We start from the raw sequence: 17,996 nt of genomic DNA, 5'->3' as shown, positions 1-17,996 counted from the left end.
ACATCCAAGACTCAGTCTTACCTGAGACATTTTTGAAATGGATTCAAGAGGTATCAGATCCATGTATTCTTAATTTTGCTGTTATTTTTTGCAAATAGGGAGGGTTTGTTTTCAGAAATCTCAAAGAAGTTCTACAGATAGTAGAGTTTATTTGATATAAATTAAAATTGTATAAGCTATGTATTTCTGCTTTTAAAGTAGCTGATGAGTTTTTAGTCTTCAATAAAACAATGAATTGATAGAATAATTGCTACCTTCATGCTGTAAATAAATATTGAGACGAATAAGCCTGCATTTTAGGAAATGCTAGATTTATGCCACTTGGTAATTGAAAGAGAATCTAAATCTAAATCTTCTCTTCCAGACTAAAGCTTAGGGAACAATAGGAGTAATTAAATATTGACTAAGTATAAGATGGAAAGAGTATACGTAGTTGCAAAACTTGAATTATTGAAGTAAATTCTTTCTTCGGTAAATGTTCATCGAAATTTCTTTCCATACAGAGAATGAGACAATGTAAACAAGTGAGATGGGAACTACCTAATTTCTAAAATGAAAAAGATGGACCTCATTTTTTAATGTAAAATTAATAGATAGCCTGGTTTGTAAGGCATGAGGCTCGACTCTGAGACTCACAAAATAATGTCTTTTGGAAGATATCTTTCATCTGCCTGGATATGGCTTCCAAGAGTTTTTATTCAAGAATGATTTTCTCCTTTACAAATGTCTAGCTTTCTTGGCTGACATATAGTGAATCAATAAAACATTTTGTCAAATTTAAAATTGAAATTTCCTAAGACTGAGGTTTGCAACTGCAAACTTTTGGAGACTTTCTTCACTGGATAGTGAAGGCCTGAGAGAATTTATCTAGTTAATCCTGACTGATTATGCAAAGACTCTGAAGTCCATGTAACTTCCACCTATTCAAAGCAGCACACAAATTACTATTGCACAACCATCATATCAGTGTATATGTATATATATATATACACATATACATACATACATACATACATATGTATGTATGTATATATATATATATATATATATATACATATATATACACATACAACTTACTGAAGTAGCACAATTTCATTGTGGGTGATGCATTTTCAGAGTCCATGTTCAATTTTTCAGGTATTAGGTAGAATTTAAACAGAAGATTAACAGTTTTATTGTTCGTTTGTTTTTTTCCTATATCCACATGTGCCTATCTTTTATAGACACAGAGCATGGGTGCATGTTCTGCGATCTCTTCTCTCCAGTGATCTTCCATAGGGAGCTCTGAATATTATCTCAGAGTAAGCTTTTGGGAAAATGAGGCTAGGCTTCAGTGTGCTTATTTTTACAGATTTAATTGGTGATCCTGTGTTTTTGTACAGTGTTTCAGAATTCCACAGAAAATTAGTTGTTCACAGTTTTATGGATGGGCCACTAACTGAGGTTTAAAAAGCCAAAATTTACATTCTGCCAGAGATTCATTGTGTGACAACTGAAAATACAATTAATTTCTGACCTTGAGAGGAATAAAACCTGTACATCACTCTTGGTTGAGTTATATCTTTTTAAAATAGATGAATGGAATTGTGTTTGTTCAAAATTTAACACTGTGGATTTCAAATCCTCACGTCCTTAAAGCATCATCATGGTGCTACCAATGAACTGCATGTTCAGGTTCACTCTAGCATTGTGTCACAAGCTGTCGCATCTGTATCTCTTTTTGAGACCAACTTGGAAATATCCAAAGTAGTTTTACTTTGTCACTTTTCTCGGAATTAAATCCCAATTCAATCCCAGAATATTAAACAGCTGACTTCTACAAATCAACATAAATTTCCTCTATAGTTCACTCTGATAGTTTTGCACTTAGAGGGAGCATGTGTGAAGATCTAGAGAGCAAACATCTCTAACAACAGGCTTGAATAATGGCATGATGAAAACAAAAATATTTCAGAGTGATTATATATCAGAAGGAAATGCATATAGAAGAAGCACATCTGACTGCTGGCAACATGCAACTTATGTCACCCACCCAGTGTACTAAGAAGTTGTCACAGTGCTTGTCCTGGCTTGCATTAACTTTTTCTCAGCCTCAGGTCAGGACTGGCATTTGAAATAGTTGCAAAACCTTTGTCCTTTTACTTTCCTCAGCAGCTGAATCAGATGTACAGCCACTAACCAGATTAGAGAAATATATATCCTGTTTAAAACATCAATAATCTCTGAAGACAGCAGTATTTCATAGACTTTGTCACATGAATCCTAAGTCTTTGCAGATTTGTTACACTTTCAGTTGCTGGTGTTCTAATTAATAATCCTTTCTTCTATTCCCCTTCCTATCCCCCCCCAAAAAAATTAAAAAAAAAATCCATTCACTATAAGTGGGCTAAGTGCTATTTATCTAAAAGCCTCTGGCAGCTAAAGGCTAGATTAATCTTCCAGCTCAAATCAAATCATGTCAAATCAAATCAGTTTCCTTGTATAATCTGATTTCTGAGGGAAAGTCAGCTTCTTTCCCTTTATGTGACCTATGATAACAATGTGAAGAGGGAAACTTGGCGTCTCTGTGTGATGCAGATCCTGAAATGGTCGAAATCATGACAGATTCTTCTTTTTCCTAAAACAATTTCAGTCAGCTGAAGATAAAGCTGACCTCTTTAATGCATTTCGTAAAACATAAATTTGGAAAGGAAGAAGCCAAAAAATTATCTTCCTATTTTATTGTTTTTTCTTATGGTAAGGTTTGTAGCTGGCCTGCATGATTTTAAGAATGGCAAAGTCTTATGTCTCTAAATCTATAATCTTGTATTTAGTTTCTATACTGTTTTATAGCTTTCATTTCATAAACTTTATGCATAAGAGAACCCATGCAAATCTTCATTTTTAAATGGAAAATCAGTAAGAGGCCTGTGGAAATTACAATAAATAAATTTGCCTATAGATATATACTGACTTTATGGCATGATTAAATTATATAAATCACCTTTCTATCTTTCATGCTTTTGAATCAGTCTTCAGTCACTTTGGTTTAAATTTCCATTTCCAGAATAATGGTTTTTAGCAGTGACAGTTGCCAATGATATTTTTGTGCTTAAGCAGGTTAATTCATTTTTCCTAAGCAAGTCACCAAGTACAAGCCTTCCAGTGATAATTTACATTCTGATTCTAGTGTGGTTTCTGTGGTATAAAAATGTGTTAATAATAATTCTGTTATTCTGAACACAGAGTTGCTGATCCAATCTATACTCTGTTCTTCAGTATTACTGACCTTGAGCCAGTGATATTAGAATGTCATTAGAGTAAATTACAGTCACAGAAAAGAGTGTGTGACAAAACATCAATTTAATAAAAATGAGAGAACCACAGAACATTTTGCTTAGGTAGTTATTCATATAGTATATTAGTTTTCCTTCCTTTTCCTTTCCTCATTTCTCTTTTTCTTTTTCTCATTTTTCTCATTTTTCTTCTCTTTTTCTAATTTAGCTTTTTTATTATTATTATTATTATTATTTATTATTCTTAAGGATGTTTTTAATTCTAAATCAGTAACAAACTACCCCTAAGTTGCTTCACTCTCAGCATTAATTTCATGTCATATGTTATAGCCTTTCTGGCAGGAAGCTAAATTGGCTATTTCATTCTAAGTGAACTTTTTTTTTTCTCTTTTTTAATGTATTCACTACCTTTGACAAGGAGTGATAGTCCAGTCAGTAGATTACTGTCTGTATGCTTTGTCAAATTCACTGTTTTGCAGCATGACTTCTGTGAGCAGAACAGCTTAATCATAAAAGCAAGTTATTTAGGGTTGAATCTATAAAGGAAATTAAAGTGTCAAGTCTGACTCCAGCATTCAAGGCATAATACCAAAAATGAAATATCCAGTCCTCCTTATGACATTCCCCTCCTATGTTTCCTAAACTGATTATCTGTAGACAATATAACCTGTGATGCAGAGGTTCTCCGGGAGACTAGGATGTACTTTGAAGTACCTACAAGTTATTATTCTTTATAAAACTAATATTTGCATCTGACATATGCCCAATCCCTGTCAGAATCATAAACTGAGATTTTTTTTATCCCTCTGTCATTAGTTCCAGGAGTGATGGGAATGAAATTTCACTCATGATGTGAATTTACTGATTTTTTTACTGCCAAAGGTTTTCAATGTCCTAACACACACCACCGTCAGGTTTCTTTTTATCATCAGTAAGCTATTCCTGTGTGTTGGGAAGTAGATAAGTTTGAATTTCCCTTTATGAAATCCTTTAACTTTGTACATAATAATTGAAGTTTCTTTAAGTTATCAAGTGAATAGTACTAGTATGACTGTGTAGTCTAATGGTTGGGGTATCTAGCTTGGAAAGGAAGATGAGGGATGCACCACATTTCAGTGCATACTGAATTACTTTATCTATCTAAACTATGTTGTAAGAGTTGCTCTCTGCATGGTTTAGACAACACTTAACAACTAATAATTTTACTGGAAAGATATCTCTTGACTGAGTTATTATCTCTGTATTCTTAAGTGCCAGTCAGTGATCATGAATAAAATCTCCATTATTTTAAAAAATATCAGTTATAAAAATAGGACTTAAAATGTCAAGAACAGTGTGATTTCTGTTTCAGTTTTGCTGATAGATGGGCCTTTGGACAGCAGCATTAGAACATATGTGACTGCCATTCAGCATTTTCCTCTACCCTCCAAAAATTGTTAATTTGATTTCTAAACTTGCACAATACAATTTTCAAACAAAATTACTTAATTTAAAATATGAAATCCTACATATTGAAGCATCAAATTCTTTAGATTATTCTACCATAAGACAGGTGAGCTGGCAGAGCTGGAAATCACACTAACATGTGGCACTGAAATACCACTGAACGCATCTAAACTTTTCTATTCTGGCTGACTTGTCCTCTGGGATATTTCAGCTGGAGCCACGAATCTATGAGAATAATGTCTCCACCTCAGAGAACAGTCTGTACATACTCCGTTTAGCCATTAGTTTCCCTGGAAACTTAGTAGAGACACCAGAGCAAAGTGCTTCCACTATGAAGTACTGCGCAGGGGCTGAAATCCTGCTGTCTGCACAGTACTTGCCATCTGTAGGTTAGTACTAGGTTTCATTTGGAAGTTCCATCTGCTTTCCTGCTTTTGATGACTCACATCTACGCATTGCTCTGTATTTTTAACAGTAAGGTTTCCAGCTGGAGATCACCAACTGAAAAAAAAGAAATAAGAAAAAAGATAGAATACATGGCTGATATATACATTCTGATTTATAAGAGCAACCATTGCAAAGGGACTGATGAGCTACCTGGAGAGCAAAAGCAGTCACTACATTGCTCAGACATTTCTGTTCCGCCATCATTCCCAGCTTCTCTACCTTCCAACTGTACGACTGAATCATAGAATTGTTTGAGTTGGAATCTCCATCTCTTTCTGAAGCAATTGTTAACCACTTTCCCCCTTCCTGCAAGGCTTTTGGCTTTGCATTTTATGTATCTTCTACTGCATTACTTTATCTGATGGACTTACAACACGACTCTTAGTGTCGCCTCATAGAAAACACTTTTATAATAATTTCTGTTGTTTCTTTTCTAACCTTTCTATTGTTGATCTATCTAGCTTTAATTTTGATCTTATTTCAGTATGATCAGTTATTAATATCAGGAAAATTCCTATGTAAAACTGAGATAATGATGAAAAGAGTAATAAAGGTGATTCAAAATGAAGGTACAAAGAGTAATCCTGTTTCAGTTTTCACTTTTAAAAGTACCTATGGACTTACATGAGAATGTGCTCTGAATCATATAACACAAAGGCCCACAAGAAAACCTGGAACATTAGCTTAGATTTTTTTCTTACACATTTGCAAAAAAGAGAATAGTTCCCATCTATTCTCTACAGGGAAAATACCTGCACTTAATAATAATAACAATAATATTTTTTAAGAAATCAAGAAAGCCAGGTAACAGTAATTGCTTAAGCTTTTCCAGGTTTCTATTGTTCATTTTTATTTCATGTACAGATGGAAACAAGTGGATTCTCTTCCTATTAGTTATAATAATTATTCACCTCTTCAAACCTGGTAGAGTATCTGTTGAAGCAGCACATACTCGATACAGATGTGAAGTGACTAGCACGAATAGGTCTGGCTGGGACCTAGTGAGAAATGTGATCCCAAAAAAGCCCCCCAGTCTAGATAAATTAACACAATTAAGGCTCATCTAACACTCCTCAGGACCCAATGTCAAAGCAGATAAGCAGCATTCCAGCAGTGTGAATGTGTAATCAAATAGAGAGATGTGGTTATGCTTTGGACGCAATGTCAGAATCAGTATTTTGCCTTAGATGCTTAGATTTCTTATACCTCTGCCTCCAGCTCAATAATTTATCCATCACATATTTAGAAGAACACAAAATAAGCAGTGAAAAGTAGTGCATAGAAACTAGCACAGCTTTACACTGTGAATTTAAACACCAATGGGAATTTAAACACCAAAATAAAACAAACTGTATTTAAAGGCTGCTAAGAAATATAATTGTAATTCACTTAGACAGATGTTATTAACTTGATGAAATATTAATAGGATACTCCATTTGTATCTCCTGTTCTGTCCCAAAGGCTCATGAAATGTTTTCCAGAGAGTTTTTTAATGATATTATAAAATGCAGCTACTCAGATAAATATCCATCAGAAATTAATAACAAATTAATCACATAGAAGCTCAATAGGAAGAATCTGCCACCTAACATCGTGTATGGGAACTGCTGAATCACGGCCTGAACCTCTGATTGATCACATGAGGCAAGCAATGAGTCAGCTCTGGGAGCACAGGTGAAGGCAATTCACCTGTGCTGCTTAGCTCCACCTCTCCTAGACCCCATTTAAGTGCTGACTACCAGTGGGAAAGGATCTTTTTCTGAAGATTCCTTTGTTTGGAGTTTTTCCACTGAGCCCAGGATAAGGGTAAGCACTTTACCTATTCTTTTTGGTGTAAAAACCTGCTTAGCCAAACTCTCTGGCATATTTCTTAATTATAACACCTGTGTATTCATTGATTATCCACATCATAAAATGGAAAATGACAAGAACACCCAGGATGTTTCTAAACCTTTCTCATGTAATCATTAAGATCCACCAAAAATGTGTGTATTATGGTAAAAGTCCAAGATCATATAATTATTACATCTTGTTTTCTTCTTATTATTCTTTGTATGATGCCGACTTAAACTCATAAGAAAGAATTATAGTTTCAACTAGACCTTTTGAGTCCTTCAAGGTGAGCTTTTCAATGTAGTTCTACAGGACATAAATTTAAGCATGTAATACTTTATGCTCTTGCATTTGCTTGGTAAACCTCATTTCAGATCTTTCAGTAAAATATATTTCTTTATCACTTCTAAATCAAAGATGAGTCAAACAATTTTTTAGCTGAAACATTGGAGCTTAATTTTCCTTTCCTTTCATCTCTTCCACTCTAAAAGTCTTTGAAAAGTTTTGAACTACATAAAGCAAGCTCAAGAAGCAAGGAGAGAAGGGCCTGATGTTCATTTGGTTGGCTGATTGGTTGGTTGAATTTTGTGGTTTTTTTGTTGGCCTTTATTGTTGTGGTGGTAGTTCAGTCTTGTTTTTCTAGTTGCAATAAATACTGCTTTTTAACAGCTCCAGTCTGGGGTCCTAATAGTGCCAAGTATTTTTCCTAATTTGGACTTACTAGAACAGCACAGAGAATCTTATCAAGTGTGTCAGTAAATACAATGATAAGCACTGAAGTAACCATAAAAATTGGTAAGTATTAGAGTCTGTTTGTGAAAGGCAGCTTGCTTTATACTCAGAGCATGTGAAGATGCTCCATTTACAATAGGGGAGAGGTGCAAGCGTTTAAAATGGATTTCAGGAGGAGCAGGATGGGAAAAAAGAGCGTGCATTTCTTATTGACAAGAAGGATGATGCCAAAGAAATATTAGCAAAGAGACCTAAATTCTTTTAGGTAATTCTAAGTAGTATTCACTGAAAAAAGAGAATGAAAACTACATGCAATAGGAAAATATGCAAAAAATAAGAATATAACTAACTTCCATCAATCACCCTGCCATTGCCTTTAGCTTTAAAATATCAAGGGATGTTTTAGTCCCGACAAATTTAATAGAAAAATTCTCGCTACTTATTTTCAAAGAAGGCATTTTATGCCATGTATCAGTGCCCACCATTGCCTGTCCTTTATATAAATTAACAAATTGGATTTACAGGTGTCAAAGTTTGTTGTTGTTTTTTAAATCTATAGCTGGTTTGAAAAAAAAAAAAAACCTCACTGAAACCCACTCAGGGAGAGGCTTGAAGTTTCCATAAAGATTCCCTGAGATAAGCTGCAGAAAGCGTGTGTAAAAGAACAAAGCTTTAAATCAATAATTTAAATTGCTATTAATGTCATTGATGATGGATCATCATTATGTGTATCTATTTTGTTGTTTCAGGTTTCATTTTAACAAATCTGTGGGCTTTCTCCATTTTAAAGGGCATTCTGTTAGCTGTATGGTCTGAAGAAAGTAGTGTTTCTTAAATAGCTCTGCATTTTAAAAATTTAAATTCTATTTATAAAGCATTTGCAGAACACTGAACAGCAATAGATATTTAACTAAGGGTGCCTCAGCAGTCCCAGAACTGAAGACAGAGAGCTGTAAAAATTAGGAATTACAATTAAATCAGATCCAGATGTTGAATTGTCTGATGTACCCCTTTAATGAAATAGTCATTGCAAAAGTAGATGACATAACATCTTAAAATGTGGCTCTTTAGTGACCTAAGGCTTCCTGGTTATGTGCCATATGATTTTAAAGGGGGTACATATGAATAATATATACTGTAAAACAGAGTTCTCTTTATAACAGATACCATTTACCAGAGTTATCACTTAACCGCTGAGATTTAGTGCCATAATAACAATAATCCTCCAATCCTGCAGAAAAATTAATTTTCACACTTTTATTTCATACTTTTAAGTTAAATTACCATATTTAAAATGAAACTACCTTGTTTTTAGAGGATCAGATAACTCCAGAATGAAAAAAGAAATTAATGCTACAGAGAAAGTGGGTATGTGATGTTTGACCAGGTTTTTCATGTCTTGGTGTATATGATTACTCAGTCTTTCTCTACTGGAATGGGGGGGGGAGGGGAGGGGGGAAGAAAAAAAAAAAGAAAGAAAAGGGAAAAAAAAATTAAAAAAAATCTAAGAAGTAAGAATTTGTATACAACATTAACAATGTTACTGCAGGAAAAAAAAATTCTCTGAATCATAAAATTATACAATCATTAAGGTTGGGAAAAATCTCTAAGATTATCTAGTTCAACCATCATCTCATCACAAAAGCATGTCCCTCGGAGCCACAATGCTATAGGATTAAGAAAAAAAAAAAAAATATGTCAGGAATGAAATATTTTTTCTTTTCCTCCTTCCTAAGTGCATTTCTGACCACTTTCAAAAAATATCTTTTAAAACTTACACATATTATTCCATGCCTCACCATAATTTCCCCTGGCAGACTGCAGTATCCCTGTCACTGTATTCCTCAGTTAATGCAGCACTCAGGTTGGCTGGAGTGTCACGCAATTGCACTAGCTCTTAGCAGGTCAGTTTGCAATAGATCTGTGCAACAGACCACTAAGAGCTTTAATTCTGCTTTCTGTAGGAATCTCACTGAAATCTGTAAAGAAGACAGGAGTGAATACTAGGTAGTAGCACAATTCTCAGAAGTAAATAATGTTTGCAGGTCACTTAACTTTTGCAATGACTGTCTTCAGAGAGCTTTAACATAGCAACTTAGTTTTTCAGAATGTTTGTCTTTTTTTTTTAATTTATTTAGAAATCTGAGATTTTGAACTTATGTACCCAAAACTCGTGAGTTGTTTGATAGCTTGTCTAAGATTTATGAGATTTGCATAATCTCATGATCTCTCAGTACCAGAGAAGGGTTAATGTACAAGAATTCTGATATATTCTGAAATTAGAAGTTAGGTATAAATATAGAAATATACTGGCAAATATGTAAGCAATAAGAAGCATAATACTGCATCCCAACAAAGCCTTGCATTCTGCATCTGATCAAAATGATCTCTTCTTGGACTGAATTCAGGAAACAAATGCGGGGGGGAGAGGGGAAAAAACAAAAACCAAGCAACACCAAAAAATGAAAGTTCCAGGAGGAAAAGATACACTCTGCAATATTTAATATCTTTTTGAGACACACATTCATATATCACTTACTCTGATGTCAATTAGGTGTAAATAATTGAAATCTGCGAGGAACAGATTTCTTCAAACAAGTCTGTGCCCCTACACATAATATTGTGTTAGGCTGAGAATCCACACTGATTCCTGTTGAAAGCCATCTAGTGAACTGCTTGTGAACATCCAGTGAACTTGGTATCTTCTAGAACATAAACTTTAATTTGATTAAACTCATTTTGGCATCTAGGCTTGGTGAGATCAAGACATTATTCGTATATTGAAAGGATCTGAAGGGTCAGGAAAAGAGCCCTGAAGTTAAACTTTTTGGTGTATTCCAGGTGATAGGATGAGGGAAAATAACCTCAAGTTGCTCCAGGTAAGGTTAGGTTTGGTATCAGGAAAAACTCTACAGAAAGGATTGTTAAGCACTGGAATAGTATCCTCAGGGAGGTGATTGAGTCACCATCCCTGAATGTGTTTAAAAACCATTTGGATGTGGTGCTCAGGGACATGATTTAGCTGAGGGTTGTTAGATTAGTATGGTTAGGTTGCAGTTGGACTTGATGATCTTTGAGGTCTTTTCCCATCTGAGCAATTCTATGATTCCAGAGGCTTGCAATTCAACATAAAAAGTCCGGAAATTTCCTGTAATTCAGTGGAGATTATGGGGTCAGCTTTTAAAGCAGACGCACATTGTTATGTCCTTCTGGAATTTCATGACAAATTCTGAGTACAGAGTGCTGTATTCAGTAAACAATGAGATAAACCCAGAGAAAGATCTCCCCTTCAATTCAGAAAATATAAAAATATCAAAACTTAGTATTTCATGTGTTTAAGCATTTTGATGATGTCAAGGGAAGTGAGTGTGTTCAGCTTTGCTGAGAAGAAGAAACAAGGAGAAATTCTGAGAAGAAATGAGATGTTAAATAGTTACTCATCATTGCTCGCAGGGAGGTTTGGATAGTGAATGGGACAGCTACAATTCACAGCACAGAATTTACGTCAATGGAAGTTGGTGGAAGCTGGAACAGATAAAACATGGGTAACTAACTTAAATCTGTTAAACTGGGTCATAAAACAATGTTATGCTTTGAGAAATTGAGTCTGAAGCTTGTATGGCTTTGCAGGAGGTTAAGGATGCTTGGATCTCAAAACTCAAATGTTAAGTCTTGAATCTCAAGATATCTGTGAGAACTCAGCTTGCGTGCATCAAAAGTGACAATTCACTTAACGTTTAAGAATTATGGTGCTTTTTGTACCAAGGATTAGTTCTTTGCATTCCTACCTAATTCTCCCATGACTCCATCCCCTGGGAAGTTATGGCCATGTCCAAGAGTGATGGGTTCGCTTCCCACTCTCTGTTTCTCAGATCATGTCTGCCAGTATCTCTCTTTCTTTTCATGCTTGCCACTAGCCACAGGCAAATTGATTCTTTCACTTAAATGAGAAAAATACCTCTGTTCTTAAGATATGAAAGTGAATTGGAGAGTGATTGTCTGCAGTGCTGATTCATTTGAAGTTTTTGCCTTAACAGAAGTTCTGTACTGCGTGTGAAATGCACCTGACTCCTCTTTAAACATTGTGTAAGTTTAAATAGCTTTTACTGAAAAGAGGAAAGATAAGTTTTGTTTATAAACTTGGAAACATTTACATAAGAAGCACATATAAACAAATATTTGTGTATATTGATATGAAAGAGTGCTTAAAGCTGTGATTTTAGATTTTTTTTACACTATCTAGCTGTAAAGCTATTACTAGGTAGGTCTTTACTATCAAGTGAAAAGCACACTGTCTTTATTTTTAATCTGAGTTTCTATCTCTGAGTTTTGTTCCATATTTGTACTTTGATCTTGGCTGCTGCTGAATGTAAATTAAATTTCAGAGCATGTCTCTCATTTTTCCATTAATACCAGGAACCTTTCTTATTGTGATATTGCTGTTGTTATCTTGTAGTGCCTAATGGAATAATAAGCAAAAACTCTAGAACGTATTTGCAAATTAATCTTTCTCAGAAGTTCAGAGAGACTTCAAAGCATTTACTTTTGTACACTTCAGTTCACTCTACTCTCAGAGCAAGAAGCTGACTTGTATTGTTGCTGCCTTTAATGCCTATTTGTGTAAACAAGTCAGTTTTGTACGCTATATTTGGTTAAAAAAAAAAAAATCATGTTGAGTAACAGTTTGTATTTACTGTAACAGAAACTCATAAGATTTTCCCAGGTAACTTGTGATAGGACAAGAAGTAATGGCTTTATATTGCACTAGGGGAGTTTCAGGTTAGATATTAGGAAGCATTTCTTCTCCCAAAGTGTGGTCAGGCATCAGCACAGGCTGTCCAGGGAGATGGTAGTGTCACCATCCCTGGAGGTGTTCAAGAAGAGGGTAGATGTGGCACTAAGGGGCACAGTGGATATGGTGAGGATGGATTGGAGTAGACCTTAGAGATCTTTTCCAACCTTAATTATATGATTCTATGATTATGATTCTTGAAGTGAATGGCTTCAAGATGCTCTGGGGAGATTCAGGCTGGATGTTAGGAAATCCTACTTCTCTGAAAGAGTAGTCAGGCACTGGAACGGGTTGCCCAGGGAGGTGTTGGAGTCACCGGCCTTGGAGGTGTTCAAGGTATGTTTGGATGTTGTGTTTAGGGACGTGGTTTAGTGAGACCTCTACCATCAGCGGATGGTTGGACTGGGTGATCCTGTGGGTCTTCTCCAACCTTGGTGTTTCTGTGATTCTATGATTATATATGCCACGTGCTAGACATTTTCAACATTTCACTCATTCATAGAGCAGAACTGAGGCCAGCTTCTCTTAAAATACACACATACCTGCTATCAGTTGTTTATATATATCAGTACATCTCTTTTAATGCGCTCATGTATATACTTGAACTTGGCGCACAGCAGGGAAACTTCAGGTTGTTGCAGTTGATGCTTATAGGCTAGGTACTTGGATGTTACCAAAATGAAATTAGCAACTGTAGGCGGTAATTGAACAAATTATACTCAGTGATGTTAGTGAGGAAATCTAGAAAGTACTGATCGCAATTCAAATGAAAGTCCATGTTTCAAACAATATGTTGTTTAATTAACTCCCAAATTGCTGAATATAATCATTAAGTGCTGAATCTGAAATATTTCATCAGATTTTCTTGGTCTTTTAACTGTAGATATGTATTCAGCCAACAGAAACTTGTAATCCTTACAATCATCCTGGACTGTACTTTTCTTTGCCACTATTGCTGTGAGTGACTGTAAAAGGAGGAATATCAGAGAGTGGTGCTGGTGCCTAAACCAGCACCACAGTAGTCTAGTGCCGTTCTAGATTTCCCTGTGGACACGAAATCAACTTGGGGCTGATCATACAGCACAGAATCTGTGGGAGAACCAGGATACCTGGATTTATTCCTCCATATTCATATGCAGTAGTGTTTGCATGGAGATTGTAGCAAGGTATGCCTCAGACACATCAAGGGAATCAGTCTGGAGAAAAGGAGGGAACTGGCACTGGGAGATGAAGTTGATGAAGTCCCATTCATTGGGACTACCTGCTGGGATTTGTTGCTCTAAGGGGAGTAAACAGCAATATTAGTCTGAGGAACTGCACTTGCGAACTTGCTGAGGATAAGCTGTCAAAACATAACTCACATTACTTTTTTTTTTTTATCCTCACTGAATCTCTTTTGTGTGATAAGGTGAGGGCAAATTTGCATTTTTCATTAGTTCATTTTCATGTAGCATCATGCACTTAGGAATGACTTTCAAGTACAATATTCTGTATCCAAGTAATTTCACTAAGACATAAAAAAAAAAAAATTGCAGGCAGTGAGCATGAGCAGTATAAATTGTGGATATGGTGTCTTTTATCTTAAGAATAATTCCACTGCACCTGTTTTAGAACTGACAGCACATGCAGGAAAGCCCTTGTGATATTAGGAACTCTGAACTTATTTTCCTCTACACGACTCCTCTGTGTTCAAGTTTTAGAACATTTCTTTCAGATCTATTACTTAAATCTATTTCTTTAAGTACAGTTAGTAGAACATAGCTGCAAGAAACCTAGAAACAGGGGCTTCTGTGTCTGTGACCACCAAGATTGTGAAGATATGGTGTTGAATACTTGTACTAATATCCTTGAAGTTTTTAGCCAAGCTTCTCAGCACAGGCCTAAGCTTGGAGTTTGTTTCACTGCTATTGAAATGAATGGTAGTCTGAATACAAAGATCTTTTATTGGCGTATAATGATTCCAATGTCAAGGACACAGCGTTAAAGATATTCTTTCATGGAGGAAGAGTGCTGGTAAATCAGTAAGTCTCAGGATCATTAATTTGGCTAAGGAATTGTTTTAAGCTCCATGTTCCTGCAGTGTAAAGAGTTCCAGTTGTGCAAGACAGACTTGAAACAGAGCTAATGTAAAACTATGGAAAAAGTGAAGAAATATATTACAAACAGGGCAACTGTTTTTCTTTACTCACCCACAACTCATTACAATTTAAAAAAACATATCTGGGAAAGCATTTTAGATGGGAAATAAAATGTGTAGCCAACAATGCCTTGTATTATTACTTATAAACTTATCCTGATAATGAGCATTTCTCTTACCATACTACAGGATAAAAATATTTTCACATGGAATACTGTCAATGTCAAAACACTATTATCACTTAAGTATGCAATTCAATTAACATCTCAAAAAAAAAATTAGCTTGCCATTTTAAATACACTGCTCCTATGTGTTTATTTGTGTTTTTTTTTTTTTTTACTTCAAAGGCTTTATAATACTTTAAATGCAACCTTTCCTCCATAATATTTATAGTGAGACAATCTACACATTAGGCTGATGTGGATTCTGTTTACTACAGTGGAGGAAAACCACTATTTTCAGAGAAAACTAGTGTTTCCAGTTCGGTTTTAAGCTGACTGCAACCGATCTCAATAGGCTATGGGTGAAGACCTAAAAGAAACTCAGGGCACTTAGACTTTAGTAATTCATAATCCTACTAAAACTAGACCATTATCTTGCACGTGTCCCCTCCCTTCCCCCTGGCTTCTAGCTTTTTTAATAGTGCGTATGACTTAGGAAAAATGTCATGGAAATATTTAATTCTAAATCTTGCTATTTCTCAGAGGGCTTAAATCAGTAGGCTATAAAGCAAAAGCTGAAAATTGCCCTGTATACCATCAAAGGAGGAGTATAGGACTGCAAAAATCCCCTTGGGTTGTTAATTTCAATCCCTTCCTATCGTATTCAATTAACTATGTCTCTAAGACCTTGCATTCAAAGTACAGGACAAGAGAAACAAACAACAAATGGAAATCAGAAATTATTTATTTATCATAAATAAACAATGGATGTTCATCGGAGTATTCAGATGTTATATCAGTGCACTGCTGGTGTACTCAGTCTTCACTTTGTAGTTAAAACAGCAAACTATTTCTCATTCTCCATTCAAAGGAGGAATGTACTGTTTATCTATTATATCAACACTGACATTGTTTTTCATATACTTTGAACCTATTACAATGAAATTTTATCAGTTGCAAATGCCAAGACCTGGGACAGTATGTTATGTATTCCAAAGGTTCAGACCAAATGAGGCCAACAAGATCCTGAGTATATTAGTAACAAACCTACCACCAAAAATCCCATTTGCATCGTTATAAAATCATCCTTCAAGCTGCCTCATTCAACTTTTAATAGGCAGAACAGAGCCTAGCAATTAATGTCACTACTTGTTATTTTCTCTGTAAATGATGTGGGTTGCTTTGTTTTGTTTTTGTTTGTTTCCAAAGCGTTTTTGCTTTGCAATAATCTGTTTCATTAATATCTAGACCCCTTATCATGGGAGAAAGTTGAACTAAATTCCTCCTAATGTTAAGAGATGTTGTGATCATGTCCTGCATCTTCTAAGAAAAATACACCAAGAAATTCCCATTACCACTTTGCCTAAAACTAGAGCCATGCATGTAAACAAAGCCGACAGCCTTTTTAAAAAGGCATTGGATGCTCCGATGGATCATATTCATCTTTTTTTTTTTTTGTCTCAAGGGTAGTCTAATTTCTTTCTCTAAGCTGCACCTACTATCAGTGGGTACCTCCACACAGCTGCAGCCCCAACTGCTTTTCTTCTCCCTTGCCTAGCAAAATAAAAGAAACATTGTCTATCTGTGCCACAATTTTTGAATGTGATTTTGAGTTGTTTATGGCATGCATAGCTTAGCTAAGTCACCATGTATTAATATGCAGGGTGAACTGCACTCAATGAGACTGTTTGCAGTTTGAAAGTTCAAAAATACTTAGACATATCTACTCATTATTTCTTTCCTCCTTACTACTTCATTCTGTGATGAGAATCTGTGATTCTCTGGTAATATCATTATAGTAAAAACTTGATTTTCAACTTTTAGTATGAGCAGTAAGATATTAACTAAGTGTCATTTCCTCACTTTATGAGGTTTCTGCCTTGGTGATTTACCTGAGCATTATTATCATTTTAAAAGTTGCCTCTTTAAAAAATTCATTAGTCTCTGAGCTTTATCACCACAATATAGCTTTTATATTACAGAAGTACTTATACTTATAGAACCTGTTGTCTTTATCTAAGTACATTCTCACACACACAAAAATACACTTCCATCCTGGAAGAGAGGTGTAGAAAATTGACAAGGTTTGTTGCTCAGCAGGAGTGAGGGCACTCTACTTCTTTGTTGTCTCACAGCAACTACAGTCTTAATACTGCATGCTCTCTGAGCTGATGCTCCTTCTGGTTGCATTTGAATAAGCACCAGGAGATCAGCACAGATGTTTGGAATGTATGTTAAAATTGCTAAGTGAAACATTTACCCAAATGAAATGGATGATTTATTTAGGGTGACAGTTATTTCTAATACTGTGAAAATGCATTTGCATATGCTAAGAAATATATATGTATACATAGCCTGCAATTTTTATGATTATTACTATTGTATTATTTTATTCTTATATTAGTAACATGGAAGAAAAATCTGCCAGATTCTTTGCAGTAGAAAAAGCAACCATATATAACTCCATGCGTGTTCTCTTAAGAATAAATGCAATATTCTTGTATTTTCTGTTTCTCTTTCAAAGGGAAGAAGTAGTCAAGCAGAAGTATCAACTCTTCACAGCTTACTTTCATATGCACAGCCTAATGGTAATTAGACACTCTAGATACAGAAAGTTATGTATGAAAACCTACTTAAGTTCTGAGAGACACTAATGTTATGTGCTTCCCTTTCCCCTTGCAGGGTGAGCTTCAAAGCTTGGGCTCATTCATTCCTCTCCATGGAAGCACAAGTGTGCTGCAGAAGACATCTAGAAAACTGTGGCTGTGTTGGAACAGAGGTGGTATATCACACAGCACCCTCTTTGAGGACTGAGGTTGGTTGACAAAAGATGATCAACAGAGTACAGCAGGACAAGGTGATGTTTGCCAAGCCTAGAGAGGTGAGGTTTAGACACAAATGTGAGGTACTCTCTCTGTAGTGAGAAGTAGAGGATTGAGAGAGGTTGAAGCAACAAAAACCTCAAGAACGACAGGGTATAAAGAGCCCAAAGAGTTTGCCACAAGTGTTTATACAGTAAAAAGAAGGAAAATCCAGAGCTCTACGAGTGGTTTCTGAGATCTGATACTGTTCATATAATTCAAATGTGGGATGTCTTCTGCATATGTTTGGATTAATATGAGCTCTTCAGAAACAAAACAAAAAACAGGCAAGGAAGAAAAAAAATAATGCTT

At 35.3% G+C, this 17,996-nt stretch overlaps 1 long non-coding RNA gene across 1 annotated transcript; it reads left to right on the top strand.

Annotated features, from left to right (window-relative positions):
* The first annotated feature begins 6,910 nt into the window (after positions 1–6,910).
* On the top strand, positions 6,911–17,610 carry LOC104910891. The gene is made up of 3 exons (XR_793491.2): positions 6,911–6,974; positions 17,348–17,411; positions 17,506–17,610. It is a non-coding gene; the product is annotated as an uncharacterized LOC104910891 (long non-coding RNA).
* The last annotated feature ends 386 nt before the right edge of the window (positions 17,611–17,996 follow it).

This window comes from Meleagris gallopavo, chromosome 4 (assembly GCF_000146605.3).
Source record: "Meleagris gallopavo isolate NT-WF06-2002-E0010 breed Aviagen turkey brand Nicholas breeding stock chromosome 4, Turkey_5.1, whole genome shotgun sequence".
Taxonomy (NCBI): domain Eukaryota; kingdom Metazoa; phylum Chordata; class Aves; order Galliformes; family Phasianidae; genus Meleagris; species Meleagris gallopavo.
This window is presented reverse-complemented; position numbering and strand designations above follow the sequence as displayed.